The sequence below is a fragment of the Macaca mulatta genome, chromosome X, assembly GCF_049350105.2.
Source record: "Macaca mulatta isolate MMU2019108-1 chromosome X, T2T-MMU8v2.0, whole genome shotgun sequence".
NCBI lineage: Eukaryota > Metazoa > Chordata > Mammalia > Primates > Cercopithecidae > Macaca > Macaca mulatta.
In genome coordinates, this window is record NC_133426.1 from 34523286 (window position 1) to 34548975 (window position 25690).

A 25690-nucleotide genomic window follows, 5' to 3' on the forward strand; every position below is an offset into this window, starting at 1 on the left:
CTTTCTCTGCCCTATCAACATGATTAACAAACTATTTGGCATATATATATGTGTGTGCATGTGTGTGTGTACATACATCTGGCATTAATACATATATATGTATATATTTATATGCCATACATGTATATGTATATGCCATACATACATATATGCCATACATATATATTTATATATATACATACAATATATGTATGCATAGATATATGTATGTATTAATTCCTTTTTCTTTAGAAATACATTGGATTTTACTCTACTTTCTCCTGCACTTCCTATGCGGAGGCTTCAAAACTCATTTTTATTCTATGGAGTTAAAGGGTTGTCTTCCTCCCCTCTTGATTATAGAATTATTAATTTTTTCTTGAAATTTTTTTCAAATTCACTGGGATAAGATGAGGTATTTGTCTTTTTTAAATTTTATTTTTCCATAAGTTATTGGGGTACATGTGGTATTTGGTTACATGAGTGAGTTCTTTAATGATGATTTGTGAGATTTTGGTGCACCCATCACCCATGCTGGGTGGGTGCACCATAATTGTAGTATTTATTCCTCGCCCCCCTCCCACTCTTCCACCTAAGTCCCCAAAGTCCATTGTATCATTCTATGCCATTGTGTCCTCATAGCTTAGTTCCCACATATCAGTGAGAACATATGATGTTTGGTTTTCAATTCCTGAGTTATATCACTTAGAATAATAGTCTCCAATGTCATTCAGATCACTGCAAATGTTGTTAATTCATTCATTTTTATGGCTGCATATTAGTCCATCATATATATGTATATATATATATACAGTTTCTTTTTCCACTCGTTGATTGATGGGCATATGGGCATTTGGGTTGGTTCTACGATTTTGCAGGTGTGAATTGTGCTGCTATAAACATGTGTGTGCAAGTATCTTTTTCTAATAATGACTTATTTTCCTCTGGGTAGATACCTAGTAATGGGATTGCTGGATCAAATGGTAGTTCTACTTTTAGTTCTTTAAGGAATCTCCACACTGTTTTCCATAGTGACTGTACTAGTTTACATTTCCACCAGCAATGTAGAAGTGTTCCCTGTTCACTGCATCCATGCCAACATCTATTGTTTTTTGATTATGTACATTCTTGCAGGAGTAAGGTGGTATCGCATTGTGATTTGATTTGCATTTCCCTGATCATTAGTGATGTTGAGCATTTTTCCATATGTTTGTTAGCTATTTGTATATCTTCTTTTGAAAATTGTCTATTCATGTCCTCAGCTAACTTTTTGATGTGATTGTTTTTTTCTTGCTGATTTGTTTGAATTCATTGTAGATTCTGGATATTAGTCCTTTGTCAGATTTATAGATTGTGAAGATTTTCTCCCAATCTGTGTGTTATCTGTTTACTCTGCTGACTGTTCCTTTTGCCTTGCAAAAGCTCGTTATTTTCATTAGGTCCCAGCTATTTATCTTCATTTTTATTGCATTTGCTTTTGGGTTCTTGGTCGTGAAATCCTTGCCTAAGCCAATGTCTAGAAGGTTTTTTCTGATGTTATCTTCTAGAATTTTTATGGTTTCAGGACTTAGGGTTAAATCTTTAATCCATCTTGAGTTGATTTTTGTATAAGGTGAGAGATGAGGATCCAATTTTATTCTCCAACATGTGGCTAGCCAATTATCCCAGCACCATTTGTTGAAAAGGGTGTCTTTTCTCCACTTGATGTTTTTGTTTGCTTTGTCGAAGATCAGTTGGCTCTAAGTATTTGGGTTTATTTCTGGGTTCTCTATTCTGTTCCATTGGTTTATGTGCCTATTTTTATACCAGTACCATGCTGTTTCAGTGACTATGGCCTTATAGTATAGTTTGAAATCAGGTAGTGTGATGCCTCCAGATTTGTTACTTTGCTTAGTCTTGCTTTGGCTATATGGGCTCTTTTTTCGTTCCATATGAATTTTAGAATTGTCAATAAATGTGATACACCACAAAAACAGAATTAAAATCAAAAATCACATGATCATCTCAATAGATTCAGAAAGAGCATCTGACAAAATCCAGCATCCCTTCATGATTAAAACGCTCAGCAAAATCCACATATAAGGGACATACCTTAATGTAATAAAAGCCATCTATGAGAAACCCACAGCCAAAATAATACTGAATGGGGAAAAGTTGAAAGCATTCCCTCTGAGAACAGGAATGAGACAAGGATGCCTACTCTCACTACTCCTCTTTAGCATAGTACTGGAAGTCTTAGCCAGAGCAATCAGACAAGAGAAAGAAATAAAGGGCATCCAAATCAGTAAAGAGGAAATCAAACTGTCACTGATTGCTGACGATATGATTGTTTACCTTGAAAACCTTAAGGACTCCTCCAGAAAGCTCCTAGAGTTGATAAAAGAATTCAGCAAAGTTTCCGGATACAAGATTAATGTACACAAATCAGTAGCTCTTCTATACACCAACAGTGACCAAGCAGAGAATCAAATCAAGAACTCAACCCCTTTTAAATAGCTGCAAAAGAAATAAAATACTTAGGAATATACCTAACAAAGGAGTCAAAAGACCTCTACAAGGAAAACTACAAAATACTGCTGAAAGAAATCATAGACAACACAAACAAATGGAAATACATCCCATGCTCATAGATAGGTAGAATCAATATTGTGAAAATGACCAGACTGACAAAAGCAATCTACAAATTCAATGCAAACACCAACAAAATACTATCATCATTCTTCACAGAATTAGAGATATTTGTCTTGATAAATACTTTCAGTTTTATAAGTCAAACTTTTTTTCAGTTGTATAATATTTTCCTAAATTATATTTTTAATTGACTTCCCTTTTTTATTTGTTGATTTTGATCTCTTTCTTAGGAACATAAATTTTCTCAATCTATTTTCCACATGTCTTTTCTTGTAGTTTATAATTGTCTTCTTCTTTTCTTGTTATTCTGTATCAGGGAAAATGTCCTGGGTTTGTCCTCTATATCATGAATTCAGTTTCTGTAATACCATTACTATGCTTCACTGTTTGTAAGACTGTATTTCAGCCTGCAATATTAAATCTATTGTCATGTTTCCTTGTCTCACTGCACTCTCTATATATTTTTTTCTGACTTTAACTCAACTCTGTGTTCATCATGGTGTCTCACGTTTTCATCATCAATTTCAACTCTCTTACTGAGACAATAACAGAGTATCAGCTTTCCAAAACTGATTTCAGTTCATGTGGTACATCTTTCTAAAAGAAACTGGGTTTTGGTTTTGTTTTGTTACTGTTGTTTTTGCAACTTGCTACATCCATGAAATTAAAAATACAAAACTTTGTCTAGTGTTATGTCAGTATCAGGTCTAAATCTGTGAAATTTTATTTCCCTTAATAGTCATGCAACAGCCATTAGAATAATTTTCTTAATTTGCAAAACAAGGAGATAAGTGGTTAGCCTATCTTATATCTGATGCAAAACAGTTTTTATTGTTATTGTTTTGTAATTATATCTGTTTTGTGTAAGATTTCTGGTTTAAGTAAGTCATACTTATTTCACTGCCCAATTGTATGCCCATGGGGAGATCTGTTTCTGGACAGCGTTAGGAATTATTTTAGTCCTTCATTAGCAGAGATAGCAAATAAAAAGCTACATTCTCCAAAGAACATTGTTACCACAACTCTCTCAACTAGGAATGGGATTGATTGTAAAATGAGAGGCATGAGTGAGACAGATTAGGGAGGACAGGTAATACAGTCCTCTCTTATTTTTCAGGAGGACAGTGAAAAAATTTAACAGATAGGTGAACAGAAATCCTTAAGGTCTCTTTCCTTTTTCCCTCCATATCTCTGTTGTCCACACTGCATTCTGCCTCATAACCTCATTTATGCTTTAGTAAATAGAAATTCTTCCTCAAATTCTACAGATTAAAGATTTCTAGTTTTCAATGTTGTTGAAAGTTTGAAACTTTTTGAAGAATGTAATGTGTATTGCAATGGTTGCAGAACAAGTTAATAGTCATCATCTGCCATTATAACTTGAAAATTCTTAAATAATATCTACGGTGTTCTTAAGGGGAAAAGTATTATGTGTTCCAAAGATTAATTGACAAAGACTCTTTTGGTACACAAATAAATGAAATTTTGTAGACCACCTACCAATTTTAAAAATTTTTTGTACTTTCAATTACATTTTAAATTCCAATAATATTTTATGTTTATATTTGCACTCCAAAATGCCAACTAGAATGTTAATATCTACTCTAAATGACAAAATATATATTCATAGACAATGTCAGAGTTTTCGTTTCATTTCATGAGCTGTACACAGATTAGTTAACATTGTGGGAAAATTAATATGTTTGATCCATCTGAGTCACTGGTGATGAAGTAATACTATTTAATAACGTATTTTTATGCTGGCTATTTTTTATTTGAACTCACTGGATAGAAGGCAAAGGCTCCTAGAAGTTAAACTTCAATTTTATTCTGTATTTAGTTATTCCACTGTGCTAACTGCCTTTGATTATCTCTTTCTTAATAGAAGAAAATGTTGCACTACTCTTACCAAGGCAGTAACAGCACATATCCTAAAAGAAAACCCCTATCACTTTGAATTAGCTTAACTGTATGCAACATTGTTGTGAGTATAATTATTCAAAAGTCATAGCTGTTGTTCACTGATTTAGGGGACAAAAAGAATTTTTCCTTCAAACTTATTTTGTTTTCTGAAAGATATTGGTAGAATAAGTGTGTGTGTGTATATATATATGTATATATATGTGTGTGTATATATATGTGTGTGTGTGTATATATATATACTGTCTTAACAATTTCAGAGCTTTTAGAAACAGATTTTTTATGGTATAGACATAAATGAAATTTATTTATAATGTATACCTCATTGGATTAACAACAGAATTTGAGAGGTCCTATAAAAATTGCGCCAGTGTGGTGGCCTATGCCTATAATCCCAGCAATTTGGGAGTCCAAGGCGGGCAGGTCACTTGAGCCTAGGAGTTCAAGACCCAGCCTGGGCAACCTAGTATAACCCCATCTCTACAAAAAGTACAACAATTAGCTGGGCATGGTGTTGCATGCCTATAGTCCCAGCTACTCGAGAGGCTGAAGTGGGAGGATCACTTGAGCCTGAGAAGTCAAAGCTGCAGTGAGCTGTGGTCACAGCACTACACTCCAACCTGGGGTCCGAGTGAGATCCTGTCTAAAAATAATAATAGATCAAATAAGAAAAGCACTAAAACATAAAGAAGAAAGGCATTACAAATTGTTGTATCTGTAAGGAGGAAACATAACAATGACCTGGTGGTAATAGTTTCTGTCATTTACTAGATATTAAGTTTTGCTGAAGAAAAATAAAAGCAAAAAGGTCTTATGAATCTTATTAGCTAACAAAAGGAAACTTTGAAGGAGAGATGCTTTGATCTGTTTTAAATTTTTTAATATTATTAATATAATAAATTGCCCAATGGACTTAGGCAATTTTCATGCATTTATTCATTTATTCACTATATATATATATAGATATATATATATATATATAGCACTTACTATGTACCAGACACACTTTTTTAAGTGGCAGGTAATAGCAGACAAAAAAATACAGGCAAAAATCTCTGACCAAATTAAGCTTAAGCTTATACTTTAGTAGGTAAAAGAGAGAACAAATAAAAAGGTAAGATATTTATGTTTACGTTGATAAACGCTAAGAAGAAAAGTATAGGTATAGAAAAGTATAGATTGGGTTGGGGGGAGTGTGAGTGTTCAAATTAAAATACCATAAGAGCTTCTTCCCACCTAGATGAGATCACAAAATACTTTCTCATGTCCATGTAATTTTGCCTGCCAACAATGTTAGCACTTTTGTTGCAAACAGCTTTGAATTGGTTCACTTAACTTAGCGAATGGTTGATGAAGAAGCCAGAGTTTCATATTACAGAATAGGGCATGCGTACTATACATGGAAGACTTGTAAGTGCAGGTGTAGTTAGTGATTCACCGAGACCAGAGGAAAATTTCAATATTGCTCCTGTGGGGAAATAAAAATTCTTATTTTGTGCAACATCGTTTCCCAATGGCCAGTCAGACTTGAGTCAGCTGCTAAGTGCACATCGAAATAACTACACAAATTGCTGCACGGGCTTCATTAGTATTCACAAAATGACCTTTGGAAAATATCTACCCAAAACAATTTTAGTTTTGGCAGATTTACTACTATCCTGTCATTTCCAAAAGTAATTGGAAAATATGATCAGTTATTTCTAGACACAATTCCTGTTTCATGACATTAAGATCATTTAGTCTGTATTCAAATGCCTTTCTCTTTGCCATCACAGAAGGATAATATATCTAATTAATCCAAAAGCTGCATCTGAAAATTTAAATATAACTTAAGGTAAAAGGAGACTAAAATTTGATTTATTTTGCATTGTATGACAGTGAAACCTTATGTGATTACCCACATGAATATGAAAATTCAAGCTTTTATAAACATGAATATCTTATATGGGTCAAAGTATAATTTTGTATTAAAATATGACATGAAAATATAAAATGGATATATATCAAAGATTTTATTCAGCTCATTAATTAATGAGAAACCACTTAGATAGTAAAACTGACTCCAAAAGCATTTGATAAAAAAGGGCTTACATAGTTTATCAAGATAGCCATCTAAAAATTTTAGAGCAGGACTGCTAGGTTAGATACAAATTCGTTATTGTCATTTGGGGCAATAAAGTAGCAACCATGGAGGTTATATTTTTATCAGATAGAAATTTTAAGTTAGCTGGTAACTTCATAATCTCTGGGTTGTGATCAAGTTGTAAATAACAAATAAGTATATTCTCCTGAAAAAATATATAATCCTCAGGTGAACTCATTAAACAATGCCTCAGAGTAATATTGAAAAGACATGCCACCCACCTTTTTTGTCTTTTTTTCCAGTTTTAATAATTTTTAATAGTCTCCAAGATTTGGTCATAAATAATCTTTGAATATTGATTAGAAAAAAATGGCTGAGCTCATTATAGTTTAATCTGATTATTTTCACAGATACAACGGTGGTGTTAGCTACATATACTTCCTGGATCACCTAGTATTCAGCAACTAGCAAAAATATTTTGTTTATAAATTTTATCAATGAATCCAGGGTTGAACCACTTAAAAGACTCTATGGCCCTTTTCTTCATATGGGGGTTAGGATGTCAAGGCCATGAAAATCTCTCCCCCAGATTTCACTGTGGTACCCATAGATTTAATAAAGTCCTCTCCTCAAGACCCCCCAAATACACTAACATTCCTTGCCTGCCAGGAAGTGACCTTCCTTATCACTTCTGAGGTTGAAACCTTGTAAGACAGGTACCAGTACAGTTTCCTGAGAGGGTTTTGTAGACATTTGCTGCCTTTGTTCCCTAATGATGGGCTTGCTATACCTGATTAAAAATGATTCGTTCCCAAATATAACATTGGACAATCAATTTGTCCAATTTGAGGTAAAATGGGAACAAATTCTTATTGAAACAATCAATGTAACTATTGTCACAAAAACAAAAAAAAATCAGCAAAAACATGTGTTTCTGAATTATGAGATGTTGATTCCATATTAAAAAGTTTCATTTCCATTTATAAAAGCATAAAATTCTAAACTGGGAGGAAAAGATCAGGAAAGATCAATGACTCCTTATATACTTGTCAATGGAAAAAGCGTTAAAACATTGGCCATATTCCAAACTTCATGGGTTTAGTTCATAAACTAAGACTAGATTTTACGTTATTAAATGTTTGAAAAAAATTAAAATAGTAATAACATTTTGTGACATGAAAATTATATGAAACTTCAGTGTTTATAAATAAAGTTTTATTGAACACAGTCACAAATATTCATTTGCATATTGTCTATGGCACTTTTGTACTACAGTAACAGAGTAGTTGTGACAGAGACCTGATAGTATGCAAAGCCTAAAATAATCACTCTCTGAAACTACAGAAAAAAAAAATGTGCTGACTTGTGTTCTAGAGCTCAATAAAGTCAACACAAAGCACTGAAAATAGTTCTGGTAAGACACTGAATCTCTGCTCTCTGAGTGAATTACACAGACAGTAAATTTTTTAGTATTCCTTATTAAAAGAAGACTGAAAACTTCATGATTAATTGTCATTGTAATAGAAAGTCAAATAAAAGATTCACAAGCTAATTTCTTATAAAATTATCTTATGAATAAGCCCATCGACATTGCACAAAAGTTGTCAAAATGTTAATACTTTTCAATGCTTCTCTTTAGCTCCATTATATGCAATTATTACAAACCAAGACAAAATTTCCTTGCTTCAAAAATTCTGCAAATCTCTATATTATCCAGGTTTTGTCTTTCACTATCCTTTCTCAGATTTTGAAACAGATATCATAATTTACATGCTACTCCCATTTTTCTTTGATAAACAGAACATATCCTATTATCTTGCATACATACCTGTGCTTTTCTGCTATCATTGATCTCAGTAGAATCTCAGTTTCACACAATAACTATATCCTTTAACCAAATTACTAATTTCTTTTTCACAAACACACACAAGAAACATGGAAGTGGATAATTGATAATCACGTATCATACAACAAAATTAGCAGATAAGCAAAGCTCACAAGTTCATATAATATGGCTAACTACCACTCATATAACTTATACACCTTCAGCTAAGCAAAGAATCTTGGAAATTAAATAATTTCCAATTAAATTCCAAATTAAATAAATACAGACATCCTTAAGACAAAACACAATTACTGCTGACATAAAAGCTTTGTCAGAAGAATAAACATATAGTTTCATATTTTTCTCAATCCTAAATATAGCATAGAAAAACATTTGCTTAACTGGTCAATAAATTGATACAAAAAGTTTTGGAAGTTCAGAATTACTGTTTTTTTCATAAGAAAACAAACCAACGTAATTTAAAAATAAGATGCACTGCGGCCAACAAACACATGAAAAAAAGCTTAACATAACTGATCATTAGAGAAATACAAATCAAAACCACAATTAGACACCATCTTATGCCAGTCAGAATGGTGATTATTAAAAAGTCAGGAAACAACAGATGCTAGTGAGGCTGCAGAGAAATAGGAACGCTTTTACACTGTTGGTGGGAATGTAAATTAGTTCAACCATTGTGGAAGACAGTGTGATGATTCCTCAAAGATTTAGAATCAGAAATACCATTTGGCCCAGCAATCCCATTACTGGGTGTATACCCAAAATAATATACATTCTATTATAAAGATAGATGCACGCATATGTTTATTGTAGCACTATTCACAATAGTAAAGACATGGAATCAACCCAAATACCCATTAATGATAGACTGGATAAAGAAAATGTGGTACGTATATACCAATGAATACTATGCAGCCATAAAAAAGAATGAGATCATGTCCTTTGCAGGCACATGGATGAAGCTGGAAGCCATTACCTCAGCAAACTAACTCAGGAACCAAAAACCAAACACCACATGTTCTCACTTGTAAGTGGGAGGTGAACAGTGAGAACACATGGACATGGGGAGGGGAGCAACACTTGCTGAGGCCTGTTGGGGGAGGACGAGGCTGGGAAAGCATTCGGAGAGCATGCTGGGCTTACTACCTGGGTGATGGGTTGATAGGTGCCGCAGGCCACCATAGCACACATTTACCTCTGACAAACCTGCACATCCTGCACATGTACCCCAAAACTTAATTTTTTAAAAAATAGGATGAATTGCTTATTTTATACTTACCACTTATAAAAATTAGAGGAAAGTTATACAGCTATATTCGAATCAGTGTAATTTGGGCAAAACTTTAGTTTGAATACATGCACTTAGTTTCTTGTGTAAACAAGCTCACAGTTTCTATTATAAAAGTTTACTTTTCTCTTAGAAAGCTGGCACATTTAATGTCTCAAATACTTTATTTTCTGCAAATCTCTGGGGTAGTTAGATCTAGAGATGCACTTCCAAATCTCTGTAAACCCATTAAGATAAAGCCCCATTAATTTTGGAGACTGTATAATCTAATTCAATAATGCCCTCCAGAGATATGAAAATCTTTCAAATCAGAAAAGGCAGAAAAGGCTTTTCTCTGTTGGTTACTCTGACACTGACGGAGCTTACAGTTTCATTTCTCCACTTCTCCCAAAATTCATAAATAAACACAGATGTGTAAAACGTATGTCTTCAGAAAACCAACTGCTGTTTGGGACACTACGCCAAGTTGCTACAAGCTGACTTTTGTTGATGGCTTCCATGGAGTGAGACAAGCAGGTGGTAAGGGGCTCCTCATCACCGGGTCCAATGGGGTTAGAGGCAGAAGAGCCAATACCCTGGCTGCAGCCCAAGAGGGGTCACCAATAACATCATTTTGGAAACACCTTTTCATTGGACATTGAAGGCTCATGCCGAGGCAGCCCCTATAAATTTTTATTCTGTAATTCCCATTGATTTCTATCTTTTACTACCCATGCTGTTCTGGCTGCTTTGTGAGGCTGATTCTGCCTTACTTCTGGTGCACTATCTCTTGAAAGCAAAAGCCACGGTATATGCATCTGAGACAGAGATTCACAAGGGACCTTTCTATTAGAAAAAGAGAAGATGGTGCTGACACATACTTGCTTGAATTTACTAATGAGGGTTCTGAGAAGGAAACGACTCTGACCAGTCCAAGATACAACACCAATCTAGAATTAAGATTTTAGTTTCAGGTTCAGCCTTTGTTTTGATATCCAATGACAGGTACTGCTAGATTGTTTTCAGGGATGGTTGGCTTCAAGAATGGGGTGAAATACAGCTTATTAAATTTACCACCAAGTTGATTTTCCAAGCCATTTGTGAAGCTGTTTCTAAAAGATAGAGTCTTGTGTTCAGATTTCATAGTTAGTTAGTTTAAAGAATTAATTTTACCATCTCATCAATTTTATAATATTTATTGTTAAATAGCTTTGATTAAAATTTGAAGGATTATGATACTATGCTCCATGTGTGCTCTGACTCAAGGATTCATGGTTGATCTGAAAATAGAATTGGGTTTAGGGTTGAATACTATTAACACTACTCAGAACAACTGTTATGTAAATAAACCATTTTTCTTATGCAAAATACAGGTACATAGATATTCTATAGGTAATATTCAATAAGTTGACTGGATGATATACAATTTGTCTCTCTCTTTAGTAGCAAATAACTGAATCTAACAGGATAATAATAAAATGAATAACAAAGCTCATTAAACATTCACTAAAATGGTGTTTCCTCATGTTTTGCTTTACATACTATTTTAGCTCATTCCTTCTGATTTAACCCAGGTAATTTTATTGTTATATTTTTACCATCATGATTGGCAATATATGGAGAATGTTACATACTACATTATTTTTAACTCACCTAGAAAAAAGAAAGTCAGAGTCACATGGAATATGTTTTGGTTAAGAAAATACAATGCTGAATAAATGATTTTGTTTTTTGCTGATCATTACAATCTGTTTGCAGAAATTGGTTTGATTCATAATATTATCAAACTTAATGTCTTTAAGCAAAATATAAATGAATTATGTGATCACAATAATAATAAATGATTCTTCTGTTTTTCTAAAAAAATAAATACCTACTTCTGGGGTAAATAAGCCAGTGAAATTTAGGAATTATTAATAATTTAACAAAGAGAAGCTTCTGTGCCTAACATGAGATACTTAAGAATAAATGCAAGACAAGATATGTGAAATATGTATGAGTGATATTGCTAAAAGGTATTGAAATACCTCAACACATTAAATTAATGGTTAAGAGGATTCAATATCAAATATTCAAGTGTTCAAAATGCAATTCCAACAAATATCCAAAAAGTATTTTAATGGATCCTGAGATCCCTGATCTTGTGGTAACTGAAAATAAAACTAACAGGAAACGGCGAAGGGGCTGGCCAAGTTGCCCCTAAAAAGAAAAAAGTAAAAGGTGGGGGAAGGCATCTATTCTCTCATAAAATGAGACTTAATACCAATCACTAATAATTAAAATGTGCTGTACTAACATAGAGGTAGACAAGTGAAAATGGACACAACCTTTTGATACTGTCCTATCTCATAAATATGGGGGGAGGTGTCACAGGTGTTCATTTTATTATTGTTTTATAATAACATATATGTTACATATATTCTTTATGTTTATTATTTATCTATTGCTGCATATTACCCCAAATCTTAGTGGGTCAGTCATTCAGGAGAAGCTTAGTGGCTTGGATCTGGGCTCAGGGAGTTTCATGAGTCTTGGTCAGATGTCAGCCAGGGCTACTGTCATCTTAAGAATTGACTGGAGATGAAAAATCTATTTGCAAGTTTCCTCACACTCAATTCTGGTGATGGCTGTTGGCAGGAGGTCTGTTTTTCCCTATTGCATCTGTCAATGGTCTGTTTGAGTTTTCTCACGATGTATCGGTTGGTTTCCCCCAGAAGAAGTGATACAAGAGAAAGCAAGATGGAAACCGCAATGCCTTTTCTGATCTAGACTTGGCAGGTCACACGCAATCAAACACCTATTCGATATGGGAGAGAAATAAACAAGGGCATATACACCTAGAATATGGGTCACTGGGGGGCGGGCATCTTGAATGTTGTTTTCAACAGTATGTTTCATATATTTCATTCACAAAATTAATTTTAAAAAATGTTTGGGTATCATCAGGAAGACCAATTAATGTTTCATATATTTTATCTCCCTAATTATGCCGAGGGCTCTGAAAGAAAGAATGTAACTGTTACAATAATTTTGAGGCATTACCTCACTCACAAGAAAAAATGCCACAGAGCTTATATACAATATTTATTCATGGATTACATTTTATGAAATAAATTTACCTAAAATTGTTGGGTACCTTGGCAAAATAGGGAAAGTCTCATATCTTACATAGCCATATGTTAGTATAATATTACAGAGAGTATTTCCAGTTGTTTTGTTTGGGGTTTCAACACAAATTTTGCTGCCTAACAATCCATCATTTTTGAGGAATATTTCATTTATTCCATCTGTAATCTATAGTAAGTGAATACCATAAAATGATAGTATTGTGTTACTAGGTAAACTAACTTTGTATCTAAACGCTAATATATTCAAATTTTAAAGGAATGTTGCCATAAAAATATGTTGTTATTGTGTGTCCAAAGAATGATTTAGCAAGTCGCAATATTTATTTTGAAAAGATTAAAGTTAACATTATTTCTCTTTCAAAAATGAATACGATTATTAAGAATTGGCATAGTTAATGGAATTTTTCATACCCCACATAGCATGTTGATCAGATAAGCCTGATTAAGACTATGTAGTTTAGTAATAACTTTTCTATGTTGATATAGAAGAACTGTCATCTATAACTCTTCATGAATTCTTTAGGCAGTCATTTTATTTCAATAAATTAATTTATTCAATGACTATTAACTCATAAAATCATCAATTTAAAGGTGAAGAAATACATAAACTTGTTCTAATCAACTGCATCACCTTGCATTAAATCTTAGAAAATAAAAACTACAGGGGAGAACACCATTTACCTAAAAGCAGCTAGGAAGTCTTTGAGAGTGAACATTAGATTACAATTTAATAATAAGATTGGACATTATGCTAGGTGTTTCTGAGATGCAAAAACTTTTCTGCTGCATTCCAGATATAAAACAATTCAACGAGGACACTTACACAGCACTAATTATGGTCCAGGCACTATAATTTTAAAAATGAACAAAATTAAAATACTGATTCCCAGGAGATAAAAGACATGATACTGACATGAGAAATAGTAATATTTACAAATAATATATGTGATTAGGAGACTTGCAAACAATAACTACTATAAAAATACAAATGTAGAAAGAAATGTGTGCCTGAATGTTTGCAAGGAAAGTCTTCAACGCAGATATGATATATGAATTGGGATTTTTGGTGGATTAGAAAAATTTGGATTGTTGCAAGATAGATTTTTGAAGGACAATGACATGTCAGGTGTTAATGAGGCAACTGGTACTGGGTGTTTTCACTGGGGAAGAGGGCAATTGGTGGTTTACGCACATGCATCAATTTTATTTGTCACGTTTGACAACAATTTTGCTATTAACCATTTTTTGTTTTCTTTGGAGACCTGTTTGAAACAGTTATTATTCTGTTTTAGCAATAAGCTGTTTCTTAGAACTCTGTCTAGCACATGGGAAACACTCAATAAATGTTGCTAAAGATGACTTTAAATTTTAGAAGATGGAAGGCCTTCAACTTATAAAAACAAACGCCAGTGTGCATATATATATATATATATATGTGTGTGTGTGTGTGTGTATATATGTGTGTGTGTGTGTGTATATATATGTGTGTATATATATATCACAGCTCACTAATATGTAAGTTGATCTAAGTGGAGAAGTAAACCAAAATTGGTTTATTGTTTCACGGATTTGTATTTGTAATTCTTCATTTTTTCTTGTTTTTCTTCTAAAATAATTTAAAATCTTTTGCTAAGTTCCAAAATTGTTGGTCTTTATAAATTGAATATATGTTCATTTTTTTTCTCTTTGGTAGATGAACCACTATATCATGTCTATTTAAGTTAAAAAATATGATTCTCTCATATATCTTGTAAATAAAAGATTTAAAGTAAAGGGGTATAAGGAAAGCAAGACAAACAAAAGATGGAAGAAAGGGCAAAGTTTGATTCGCATAAAGATATTCTTTATTTTCTATCTACTTTTTTTTTTTTTCTTTTAAGACAGGGCTTCACTCTGTCACCCAGGCTGGAGCACAGTGGCGCCATCTCGGCTCACTGCAGCCTCCACTTCCTGGTTTCCAGTGATTCTCCCGCCTCGGCCTCCCGAATAGCTGAGACCACAAGTGTGCACCACTCATGCCAGGCTAATTTTTGTGTTTTTTGTAGAGACGGAGTTTCACCCTGTTGTCCAGGGTAGTCTCAAACTCCTGACCTCAAGTCACCTGCCCATTTCAGCTTCCCAAAATGCTAGGAGGCGTGAGCAGGTGCACCTGGCCCCTATTTACTTTCAAAGCAGGATAAACATAATAAAGGCTACTTACCTTGTACCATCTAATATTAAGTGAAAAGGAAAAATATTGTCTTTGTGTTAAGCATGTTCTGTCTCTTGGATTGTAGGAGGTTCTAGGGATTTGGAGGCTGATAAAAGAGAAAGGTGTGTTCATGAGATGGCAGTAGAACACACAAGCTATACAGGGTGATAAGTTTGCAGTCAGAGAACATCCCTCACAGCACAAGACTGTCCAGAAGCTACTGGCACAGGTCAGTACTCATAAGGTGAGGAAGACATGGGAACTCCCTCAGGAAAGGGAGTTTGGAGAGGGGGCGTATATGTGTAGGTGATATCACTCAGCAGTGCTGAGTCTCTTGGTCAAAGAGCTCTAGAAGGCAGCAATGGCTTGGGATCGTTTAACCTCAAGATTTACCTAAGCTGTGTTTAGCAGATGTTGGCTGAGGTTTCATGAGGTATGCAAAGCAGGTAGGCTCAAAATGGATAAAAATCTGCCTGTTTGGGCTATTTTTAAAATAAATGGAATGTGTAAATATTTGGGTTTGGTTCCAAGGGCCTTTTGAGCTGGCAGGAATCCGCTTGCAGTAAAGAAATAAATGATACACAGAGTCCATCTTTGGCTCATTTATACAGGTTTGATATTCTGCCTTGCATTGGAAGAGCCATGCCGCAGGAGAGGCTGGCTACAGAAACCATCTAGTACCCCAAATCTCAAAGGCCTTGTTCATCCAGTAAAGTTACATTAAACCAGCTTGAATTTTTTCAAGTTGATCATATGTTCATATGTTACAAATTAGTTCACTTTACTATATGAGATGAGAAAGATTATGATATGCTTATGATGATCAATTCATGTTGTAACTTGGAAGTAATGATTTTAGTTGTAAATGTAGTTACAGTTATATAATTATATATGTACACACATTTATACACACACAAGTGTTTTAAAGAAAGAAGAAGGGACGGATAGAGGGAACATTATCTTTAAATAGTATAAATGGTCTCGCTATCAAGATTTTGCTTTGAGACAGAACATGGAATATATATTTTAAAAGAATGAAAATAAAAGATCAGGTGACATTAGAAATAGATATCACCAAACATGTAATTTGGCCAGAATAAGGAAGTACTAAGTTAGCTTATTTAAGTTAGAAGTATGGATATGGGGTTGGAACACAGAAGTATGGATATGGGGTTGGAACACAGAGTTAAAAGATCTTAAGAGAGAAGGATATGTTCCATCAAATATTGACCCTAAGCTAAGAGTACACAGAATTTGCATCATACCAGAAGAAGCACAGCGTAATGGATTCATTCCTCAGTGCATTGCATATAAAGACCAGTCAAGACATGAAGAGAAGTAGACAGTGAAACCTGCACAAATGTTAAACTAATGTAACAAAAATCAATCAAAAATACTATGAATGAATATAAGAAAATGTTTCTTCTCTCTATAGAATTCAGTGAGTTTAGTAAGGCTTTAAATTGCAATTCAAAATAAGTCAGTATATAAAAGCTTAGGTGATATTGGTTACAATAACTGCCTTCAGTGGATCAGATGGGCTCTTAGTGGACAAGGAAGAGTTCATTCTACTTTCAATGAGTCACTTGTCAGTAGATTGTACTTTGTATGACTGAGATAATCTCACTCTAATTCTATTAGGTTTGAAGAATTCTGACTTATTCAGAATAATGATGTGAGGGGAAATTAACTGACACCTTTCAAGCTTAATTTTTTAAAGTAATTTTTGTAGTGATATTTTAGTGAGGAATACTTTGTAAAGCATTCCTTTTTGAAGATAAGATATGGAAGAGCCTCTGAGGAAGATAAATAGTTAAAATATTTATCCACTGATTCTATGTGTGGTTGCCTGCAGTCAAATATAAGTGAATTCACTTCTGAAGTGATTGAGTTTCTTTTAGGTAAAATGTCCTTAAACAACATTGCCAGTGCTCTCCTGCTTATAGACTAAACTCAGCATCAACCATTTTATTTCAGTGGAATCCAATTTCATCTTAATTGAAATATATTATGTAAAAAGTTAATAATCCATTGAAGTTGCAATTTGCTAAATGGTACCCTGGTGGCTTAAAGAGTCAACATAGCTTCTCAAAATATCGAATATACCACAAGGGAGTAATTTTTCCCTTGATGAAACCAATTCAGTATGTGTGTAACATTCTAGATATTGTTAGCCTATGAAGTCTAATCAGTTTCTTATAAAAGTTCCTTTAGTAAAAAAAATAAAAATAAAAATCTAAGACTTGTAAGTAAAACAGACATTTCTACCAATTTTTCAAATCGAAAAGAAATATGCATTAAATTTCAATTACTAGCACACACACACACACCCACGCACACACACACACAAACTATTTGATCTTTGTCCCCAGCTCCCGGTACAGAAATCCTAAACCCCTTGGAATTTTTGTGTGATAAAGGTGATAGGAATGTATTTTCTTTTAATGAGGTAACCCATGGTAGGACCCTAGATAGCTGAAGGATAGGGGTTGGTTGCTAGAAACGCCAACCCTTGATTTAAAAGCTTATACTTATAGCCTCACCTTACTCACCTCTGGGGAAAAGAGTGGGGCGGAAGGTCGAATTAATCACCAATGGCTATAATCATGCCTATGTAACGAAATCTCTGTAAAAGCCCCTAAATGACAGGCTTTGAGGAACTTTCAAATTGATGAACACATTCACCTGCCAGGAAGGTAGCATACTCCAATTCCATGGGGACAGAGGCTCCTATGCTTAAGACCCTTCTGCACCTCATCCTACGGACCTCTTAATTGGACTGTTCACTTCTATCCTTTATAATAAACTGTAATCGCAAATATAATATTTTCCTGAGTTCTGTGAATTATTCCAGCAACTTATCAAACTTGAGGAGGGGGGTTGTGGGAAACCCCTATTTCATAGCCAATTTGGACAAAAAAAGGTGGGATATTTGTGTATGTGTGTGTGTGTGTGTGTGTGTGTGTGTAATGTTTTTGTCCACGTTTCTGGCTCAAAACTCCCATAGGCTCTTTTATGGTCTTCTGTTATGATATGGAGGTGCTTTAGGCCTTAGGAGCAAGCCTCAAGGAATAGAATCTTTCACTTTCCCCTGTTTTCCTTTGTTTTTTGTTTTTTGTTTGTTGTTTGTTGTTTTTTTTTTTTTTTTTTTTTGAGAGGGAGTCTCACTCTGTCGCCCAGGAGGCTGCAGTGCAGTGGCCGGATCTCAGCTCACTGCAAGCTCCGCCTCCCGGGTTTACGCCATTCTCCTGCCTCAGCCTCCCGAGTAGCTGGGACTACAGGCGCCCGCCATAGCGCCCGGCTAATTTTTTGTATTTTTAGTAGAGACGGGGTTTCACCGTGTTAGCCAGGATGGTCTCCATCTCCTGACCTCGTGATCTGCCCGCCTCGGCCTCCCAAAGTGCTGGGATTATAGGCGTGAGCCACCGCGCCCGGCCTCCCTGTTTTCCTTTTACCTGCCCAAGATAAGACTCTAATCTGATTATGGGTGAAGAGATCCTCATTACAGAGAGGGTCCTACTCTATAACCTGGAGGAAGGAATGCTTCACAGAGAGGCCAAGAAGAATCTGAAAAAACAGGCCTTGCTGGGTTTCCCAGCTCAGTCTCTTAAGATAAGGCCATACTATTTTTGTCCAATCATATTTCTACATTGTTGTCTATCATGCCTATGTAATGAAGCCTCCATTAAACCTCATAAGAACTGGGTTCCGGGAGCTTCCAGATAGCTGAACATGCGTAGGCTCCTGGAGGGTGGTGCATCCAGGGAGGGCATGAAAGCTCTGAGTTCAGGGAGCTTCCAGATAGCTCAACATGTGGAGGTTGCTGGAGGGTGGTGCACCCAGGGAGGGCATGAAAGCTCTGTGACCTTTCCCTTACACCTCTCCCTATGCATCTTTTTATCTGCGTCCTTTGTAATGTTGTTTATTATAAGACAGTAAATGTAAGTAAGTGTTTCCCTGAGTTCCGTGAGCCACTCCAGCAAATTAATCACACCCAAAGAGGGGATAGCAGGAACCCCAACCTCAAGGCAGCCAGACAGAATTTCTGAAGGCCCAGACTTGTGACTGTTAACTGAAGTTAGGGGAAGTCTTGGGAACTAAGTCCTCAATCTGTGTGATCTGACACTGTGTCTGGGTAGTTAGTATCAGAATTGAATTGGTTTATACCCAACTGGTGCCTGAGCCTTGTCGGGGTGGGAAATTCCCCACACATTTGGTCACAAAAGTTTTCTTCTCTGTTGATAACTGTTGTGGCGTAAGAGCAGAGGAAAAATGATTTCAGTTTTTTTCCCCAAACAAGTGAGTAAACAAGGAACCTGATACTTCTGACTGGCACTGAAGTGATGGCAGTATTATGTGACTTAGCCCATATCCTATGAAGTCTGACACTAACGCTGGATAGTTAGTGTCAGAATTAAATTGAGTTGAGGACACCTAGTTGGTGTCAGAGAATTGAAGAAATAATGTTGAAAAAATAAAAATCACATACTTTGTTTCAGGAAGGAAAAAATATCTCCCATGCTCTGTCTATATATGTATTAAAGTATTTTAAAGAACTTATACCTGAGATTTAAGACCCAAATTTAAGATTTAAAATTTAATGGTCCTAAAACTTGCACTAAAATGATCAAATTGTTCTGTACTCAAACGTAATTAATTTAGATTCCCTGTCTTAGGATGACGTAGAATCAGAATATTAACATTGGAAACATCTTAGAAAGGCATAGGGAATAGGCCAGGTGCAGTGGCTCACATCTGTAATCCCAGCACTTTGGGAGGCTGAGGCGGGCGGATCACAAGGTTGGGAGTTCAAGACCAGCCTGGCCAACATGGTGAAACCCCGTTTCTACCAAAAATACAAAAATTAGCCAGGCGTGGTGGCGGGTGCCTGTAGTCCTGGCTACTCGGGAGGCTGAAGCAAGAGAATTGCTTGAACCTGGGAGGTGGAGGTTGCAGTGAGCTGAGACCACACCATTGCACTCAAGCCTGGGTGACAGAGATAGACTCCCTCTCAAAAAAAAGAAAGGCATAGGAAACAACCTGACTGTGTCACAGATGCAGGTACTTAAATAAAAAAGATTAAATTATTTGTTTGAATTAATATAGCTAGAATGCTTGGAACTGGAACTAGAGCTCAAAACTCCCACTCCATAGTTATTCGTCATCATTCTCTGTTAGTCTTCATTAATATGTATAATATATATTAAGACAGCACATATTTCATTACTTAATAACCACTTGAAAACAAATACAGTATCTAAATAAATGTCCAAAATTAGACAAAAAGTCTTTCAATCAAGATGACAGACCAAATATATAGCCTTTTCTGTTCTTCTAAGACACCATTAAATGGCAGCAAATAAATGGAAAAAATACAAATCTACATCAGAAATAATGGAAGAACAGGGATTTCTATGAATTTTCTGCAAGATAAGATTTCATGGGCTCATGAAGCAATGGAGGAGCACAAAACTAGAATATACATGGAGGGTGATATAGCCAAAGAGAAATTTGATCTTCCAATCAAAATCTGAAAAATAGTTACTCAAAAAATGAAAGGCTTACCTATACAAGATAAAGTACTAAAATTTGAAATGCCAGAAATATTAATTAGAAAAATGATAAAAATGGAAATACTCTTTTCCTGCTTATTGCTTCTCCCATGGAATACAGAAAAATAAGTTAGGTAGATGTGCCAATGCAAAAACTCTTCAGTGGCAAAAATAATTAATTAAAGGTGACACAAGGCATTGACTACCTCAGAAAAAGTGTGATTATACTCTCAGTGTAGTCAATTAACTGCAATAAGACATAGAATAAACATGGAAAGAATAATGAAGAATAATACCACTGAATTCTTTGCATTGAGATAATAATTTTTTTGTAATGGAGTAGGATACCACTGTCTCATTAAGATAATTTTTGTCATTAGGTGATTCTGTGAAGTTTTACTTACTCATCACTTAATTTTTTATTGTCACCTAAAACCAATATTATTTCCTATGCCTGTTTTAAACAATACTGGGACCAGGAATACTTGCTTTTCCTGTCATAAATACTATACTGATACTAAGGAAAAGTACATTAGCTCTCACACCAAGAACTGCCTGGCCCTCAATGATAAAAACAATAAACCAAATAAAAAGAGTTTTTATCAAGACTAACAGCTTATTTATCAATATTTATTTCAAGCCCTTGCCTCACTGTGCCTACCAATAGAAAGCTATTATGTCAGAAACTCTGTCCATTCTCAACCAGTTCCCCACGTTGCAAGATCCACCTTAAAATCATCCATTTCAGGCCTCTAAAAGCTACAAACATCCTTTCTTTATTTCACCATTTTGAAACATTGCTAAGCCTCTGTTAAGGTGCTCTCCTTTACCACAGTAACTTTAATGAACTTAGACTTGCTTGATGAACAGGTATTTCTGGTGGTGTTCACAGAATGCTCAACCAAAGTATCCTGACATCTGTCATTACGTAAACATTCGTTATTGCCTTGGTATATGCCAGGGATACCACTGGGATTGGAAAGAAATGATAATAAATAAGAGCCTTTACCCTAGCTTGAGGCGCATCCTAGAATGAATCGTTTTCAGGCATGAGGATTTTAATAACAAAGTGTTATTCTGCGTTTCTTTTATGCTGGACCTGCCCTCATTTACAGGTTGATATGGTTTGGATCTGTGTCCCCACCCAAATCTCATCTCAAATTGTAATCCCCAGGATTTGAGGGAGGGACCTGGTGGGGGGTGACTGGATCATGGGGATGGACTTCCCCCTTGTGGTTCTCATGATAGTGAGGGAGTTCTCGCAAGATTTCGTTGTTTAAAAGTGTGTGGTATTTCCCCCTTCATTCTCTCTCTCTCCTGCTCCACCATGGTAAGACAGGCTTGCTTCCCCTTCACCTTCTGCCACGATCAGAAGTTTCCTGAAGCTTCCCAGTCATGCTTCCTGTTAAGCCTGTGGAACTGTGAGTCATTTAAACTTCATTTTTTCATAAATTACCCAGTCTCAGGTAGTTCTTTCTAGCAGTGTGCAAATGGACTAATCCAGAGGTATAATTTAAAACTTGGAAATAATTGACCAGATTCAGAGGAACTTTTTAAAATTGGCTCATCTTGACTCATCAGTTTGTATTCACTCTGTATTCGATTTTCTCCTAATCAGAACATTATGGTACTAATCCAGAATATTAGATCATATAGTTTTAAACATTTTTGTAGTCATGGACATATATTTTTGTTGATTCATTCAGTTCAGCCTGGCATATAATGCTGAGATGATTGGTTAAATTTGGCGCATAGCTTGAGGCCATATAATAGAATATACTCCGTTGATCCGTAGCAGATAATTCAATCTCATTACTATTAAGTTTTTGCCAACTGGCAAAATCTCCCCAGGGTAAGGTCACATTTCTGGCTTGTCTGAGTTCATGAATTTTCATACTATTTCCAGAAATAGTCTAGCCTCCTAGGAAAACTGCAAAACAGAGCTTGGATGATTGAAGTGATAATAGAAAAGACACCCTTCTCCCCTATGCCAATGCCAATTTGCCCACCACTAAAATGGATAACGAGACATCAATTTTAGGCTTGAAATTATTCCTGTGGCTTATTCTAATTAATTATAAGGCGACTAAATAGTTGCTTGAAAAGTACAAGTAAATGTTGCTCAAGTTGGTGTGATAGTTATTTAAAGAAATTAATGTTAGCCTTAAAGCATTGAAAGTCCTTGAGACAAAAACAATTTTTACCTCCCTCATTGCCACAGTAAGAAAAATATCTGGCTAAAGAATAAGATATGAGTTGGGATAGGAAGGGAGGTTACTTGAAAAAAAATCTGAAAAAAAAATCCATGTCATTTTCCGCTGGAGAATGCTATTCTGCTGGAGGAGTTAAATGTTTACTTGAATTACAGACTTGAAGTGTCTTACATTTGTTAACTGCATTTATTCATATTCATTAATTGCTGTCTCAGTCTATTTCATTACTACTGTAAACTAATTTTCCAATTTACTATGTGAGAAAATGAATTTAACTAAGTTGCCTTAAGTCATCACAGGTCTAGTTTAGGATGAAGCCATTTCTGAAAAGAAACTATTCTAAATCCAAATCCAGCGTTCCTTATTCATGTCAAGAAGTGGGAAACCATTTTCTGAGTTAGGCATGGAAAAATAACACAGTGTTATATAAGGATCTAGAAGTGAAATTAGAGGAAGTTGGGTACAAACAAAGCGACGAAGTTATTATTTACTAAGATATGTTCTACTATCATCCTACAGAAGATTAGTGCAATGTTCATCTTCTGCAAGAGCTTTATTAATATCACGTAATCTTCATTGAAAATTTTTAATGTATACATCATCATTTCTACCTTGGCTACAGACGTGGTTCTTTATGCTCATCTCCTGTTCCTGGGAAAAGCCAGAAGGTCATTAGGAGTAGCCTGAATCTTGAAAATGGTGAAGAAGCAGTGGAAGGCTCAAAAGTTGAAAATTATAATGATAATTGAACACAGGTGAAAGTATGTTAACAAAAAATTGGGGATACCAAAGTGAAGAATATATATTTGACAAACAAAAACTCTCCACATATACAATAAGGACCAAGATGATTGTTATCGGAGAAGATTTCAACAGATACCTTGTCAATCTAGGGTACAGAAATCTTTATTGTTGAATTCCAATTATTATAATCAAGTATTTATTTACGTGTTAGACAAGAAGGCTTCAATTGTTTTATATGAGCTCCATATCCTCAAAGTTTGAATTTTTAACAAATTTTCTAAATTCTTACACTTCTGAATTATTTTTGTTATTCAGACTCTTTGGTATTAATAGGACATCTTCCGTAAGCCTTCCAATTATTCACAACACAGACAAAATCATTGATAATCTACTAAACGCTCATTGAAATCCAATTAGTAACTTATATAATGCTTTACCAGCTTGCAAAGATGAATGGTTGGGTCTATTATGAAGACATTAAAATGTGTTTTACATTCTAATTAGCTTCAGTAAAGTAAGGAATAAGCACTTTTTTAATCTTGTGGAAATAGCATGAATTTTAATATCAATGAAATATAAATATTAATATCTGCACTCTGCTCATGGTATTTATTAAATGTCCCCCAAACTAAAGTTCTGCATATTTAATTTCATTGGTAATTCCCTGCCAGGTTTTAGATGTAGCACATTCTTCAAAAAGTGATCATTTCTACTTAGACATTATATATATTCATTTAATCACTTATCCCTTAATTCAACAAATACTTATTACACTTCTTTGGGCCAAAATCTCTTCTTGGTACCGAGTTTATAGTCATGAACAAAATAGAAGAGGATGGTGCTCTTTTAGCACTGAATGAAGCAATAAACAAATAAATACATATTATTATTTTTCAGGAAATGGTATAGAGAAAAATCAAGCATTGCATGGGAATCTGGATATTATTTAATATCTTTAACAACTGATTGACAAATTATATTAGATAAATGACCACCAGACTTAGCTTTGAAGCAGCATCTTACAGGTGCCCTTCCAGGCAGATTTTTGGGTCCTTGGGAGTAAAGTTGAGGAGTCTGGGCAGCAGAAGTTCATTTAGGGGGCTTGGGAGGCTCTTTTCTGACCCTTATGGGAATACAATAAAAATCTCACCACAGCATGCTATGTGATATTCAAAATTTTAATCACATAAAGTATGGTGTCATGATATTGTGAGTTTAACAACAACAACAAAAGAATACTTTTTCAAATAGCCTGAACTACTAAATGCAAAAGAAAAGAGAGTAAAACTTGTATTTTACTTAAGTGACTATATACTAAACCTAGGAATTCTGAAAGAATCATGTGTCCATCACTTTCTAACCCTCCTATTTTCCCCATTCTCAATATAAAATCTTTTCCCAGTTGCATTTAAGAACAGGTTATGAACAAAAAACGGGGTACTATAGTTTGAATGGTCTCTCCAAAATTCAGATGTTGCCAATGTGATAGCATTTTTTATAGTATTAAGAGGTGAGGCCCTTACAAGGTGATTGAGTCATTAGGGCTTTTTCCTCATTAATGAAATTAAAGCTTTTAAAAAGTGGCTTTATGCAGTATTCAGGTAGCATGTTCTCTTGTTTTTCTGCCATGTGATGGTGCAGCAAGAAGGCCCCCACCACACACCAAATGCCAGTGCCTTGATCTTGGACTTCCCAGCCTCCAGAACTGTGAGTAAATAAATTTTTGTCCTTTGTAAATTACCCAATCTCAAGTATTCTATTATAGTAGCATAAAACAGGTTACAACACAGGTGTTGGGAGTGCCAATCACCAATCATGCTATATCCAGAGCACATTATTATCGAGTTCTACTTTACATCAATGTTTTAACTTCTGAAAGGTACTTGAACATATAGTATATACTTAAATTGAAACAAAGATTACCGTCTCGTTACTTCTACTCTTTGTTCCTAATCTTATTTTCTGAAGCAGCACAGCTTTCTAAAGACAGTTATAATGTCTTAGATTTATTTCTGTGACTTATACTATGAAGAATGCACACACTATTGTGGCAATCATATTAATATTACACAATAAATTTACTTTTAATTCAAATAGTGACCATGAATTTATCTTTTCATGGTTGGCCTGGGAAAT